Consider the following 3,306-nt stretch of genomic DNA (forward strand, 5'->3'; position numbering starts at 1 on the left):
TTGTTCTCCCCACTGTATATGCTAACATAATATTGTTTTTGAACAGCGACAAAAACAACATTTAGTTGTAAATTGATCAGGCTGCGTAACGACATCATCTTTAAAGTCTGGACATTCCCAACTTCACTCTCCTCTGATGACACCTATCAGTTTTATTTTCTGTGCCTGGGTTGCTGGGAGGGTTGGCTTGACAAAACCTAACGCCATGGAAACGCACGCCCACCGTGAACCCTGTCAGTTATTGCCTTGGTAACACTATTACTTCAGCTGAGGGAGAGGACCAGAGATAATATGAAAAGGCTAATGCAGCCATGATTAAATGACAAATCTTCCCCCGTCTCTAGGTAATACAAAAGAAGATAGCTCATATTGCCTTCATAACGTTGCAAATACATCTAACGGCAAGACATGAAGGGTTATTGTATCGTAGTTTTGAAGCCAGGCAGCTAATATGACATTATAAGAACTCTGTGACTCAGATCTCTCCTCCATATTTGTTTCGGTTCTGTGGATGCCACAATGCATCCACAATGTAATTGAGATCAAAGGAGCAGAACACAGAGATGACAACAAATGGAACACAGACAACTGATAGAGCATTTGAGAAACAGAGATGAGTAACACTGTGGCCAGAGGGTTGTTGGCTCCTTATGGCAGCATTCGTTAAAAAGCACTTTCCCAATGCTAGAGCTTTTCAATAGAGCGGCCTGTGGTAATTGAGAAATGCTCAAGGGCATCGTCATCAGAATCACTCAGCCCTAAATGTGAGAGTTCTTTGCATCTTAGATCTCAGCCTCATCCATCATCCATATGAGTGGAACTTTAGGGTGTCTCTGTTTCCCAAATTAAATTCTCCACCGTGCCTCCATCTGAGGGTGTTCACAGAAGAGTGATGTGATGGAGAGGAGAACCTGAGAATGCAGCAATCAGAGAGGTGTCGAATCTCTAGGTGATCTATGAGTCCCAGAATGAAATGTATTTTCAGGTGAAGGTGTTCACCAGATTATGCCAATGATTTTACACAAGTCTACATAGCGGTTTAATGCACATGTCAATTTCAATTATCTCTGTCTGCTGATAGGTTATATGATACTGCCTACTGAGAGGTTAGGATCCTGCCTGCTTATCCTGCAGGTTATAGGATCCTACCTGCTGATAGGCTATAGGATCCTGCCTGCCTCTAAAAGGAAAAGCCAGGATCAGAGTATGTGAGCAGAGCGGAGCTGGAGCAGAGCGTGCCCAATTTTACTGGAGCACGGAGCGAGATTCCCAAAGGCTGAAGTGTGGCCCATTCCCGCTCCAATTTCTCTCCAGTAGCGCTCACTTCAGGAGCTCAGGGCATGCCCGGCCCAGCACGCATTTGTAGTCTACTTGTGTGCTGCTATAGCCACTTTCTTTAGCTACTGTCATGGAGTTCGCTAAATATTTTAATAATGAAACTGATAAAACACACAGGTGCTAAAACAAGGTGACTTACAAAGATGAGGACAAAGAGCAAGAGAGGGAGTGCGGTGATGTACTGTCCGCAACTAAAGAATCATTGTGGAATTTGAAAAGACGTGTATCCCGAAAGCATGATGGTATATTTACTACGTGAACTTGCTAACAAAAAGGAAGAGGTGGGTGGCTAGCTAAGTGTGTCATTGTAGCAAAGTATATAAAAAAAAAAATCTGATATCTTAAAGTTTTGTTCGTTTTCGTTATTATCTATACAATAGGCCATCTTTGATTTTGGCCCAATATGCCTGGCATGTCACGTTCAAGGAGCTTTCCGTTTTGATTGGGTTATTTTGCCTAAAAACCTTAAGGCCCACCTATAAAAAAAAAAAAGGAGAAAAAAAACAACTGTGCATCTCTGCCCAGCCTGGCAAGAGTGGCCACAGAGGTGTTTATCATCCCCAGTGGCTCTGCAAGTGTGGAGAGGATATTTTCCGCTTCTGGCCTGCTCTCCAGGCACAATCGCATGAGCCTGAAGTCACGGACTGGCCAAACTCGTGTTTCTAAAAATGAATTCAGAGGCGCTAGTAAGTCATTTTTTCGTTTAATTTGTATTTAATTCTAAGTGTGTCACAATGTATAGATAAATATGAATGAATATGTAATTTCATACAATGAAATGAAATGTTGAGTGCTGTATGTCGCACAAAACACAATGTGTTTTTTTGTAGGCCTTGAAATAATGACCTATTTAGAGTGTTTATATGCTGTTTAAAAGAGCCTATTATTGTAGCCTATTTTTATTTATTTTTTAAATCTTACCTTTATTTAACTAGGCAAGTCAGTTAATAACAAATTCTTATTTTCAATGACGGCCAAGTGGGTGGGTTAGTGGGCCTAGTGGGCTAACTAACTGCCATGTTCAGGGGCAGAACGACAGATTATTACCACGTCAGCTCGGGGATTCTGTCAAGGGAATTTAATAATTCCTCTATGTACTCATTATTTAAAATCAATCTGTCTATTTATAAGAATTTGTAAGATACTTATTAACATAAAATAGACAGGATACAGTCTTATTAAAATTAGATAATAGTGTTTATTCTCGGAGCACGCTCCCATTTAACCATGAACAACAGTTTATATACAAGATATGACGTCATTGGTTACAGAATAAATCTCCTCCTCTTGACCAAGATAAAACAGGTTCAAAAGTTCATTCCAACTCCCCAGCACACACAGATGACACACAATATAATTTATTKTCCTGAAGGCTCACTATAATTTATTACCACTTTAGCAGACAACTCAAGATAATGGAAGACCTAAAAAGTTACTCACTGCCTTATCTAAACATCTCAGGGCTAAGTTGGGTCAGTTCAACCAGAGTTTAATGACCCTTTCTGCTTACTTTATAACCCACAACACAAATCTCTCTAACTAAGTTGGAATGGTGTTTTTATCCTCATTGTTCATACTACCTAATCCCTTCCTTATGAATTAACATTATTAATCAGATATAATAATAATACCGTGCAGAGTTCAATTAGTTATAGTTTTATCTAAATGTGGACATAGTTTTAGTCATTATTCATTAAATTCCTAACAGATTCGATCTTGCAACCTTTCGGTTCCAAGCCCAACGCTTGGCTACCTGCCGCCCCAACTTGAATTGATGTGGGCTTCCTACAGTCACATTTTCATGTTTATTCAAATACTTTCATTCAAATTCATATGGTTTGGTGTCAATACTTCAAAACCATATGGTACGTCCAGTTAGTCACAAAAATAGATGGGTGTTGGTTAAATTGTGATTTTAATGAATGGAGCGAATTTGCAGCTGCAGTTTTTTCCCTGCGCTGAGTGGTT

This window comes from Salvelinus sp. IW2-2015, linkage group LG36 (assembly GCF_002910315.2).
Source record: "Salvelinus sp. IW2-2015 linkage group LG36, ASM291031v2, whole genome shotgun sequence".
Classification (NCBI taxonomy): Eukaryota; Metazoa; Chordata; class Actinopteri; order Salmoniformes; family Salmonidae; genus Salvelinus; species Salvelinus sp. IW2-2015.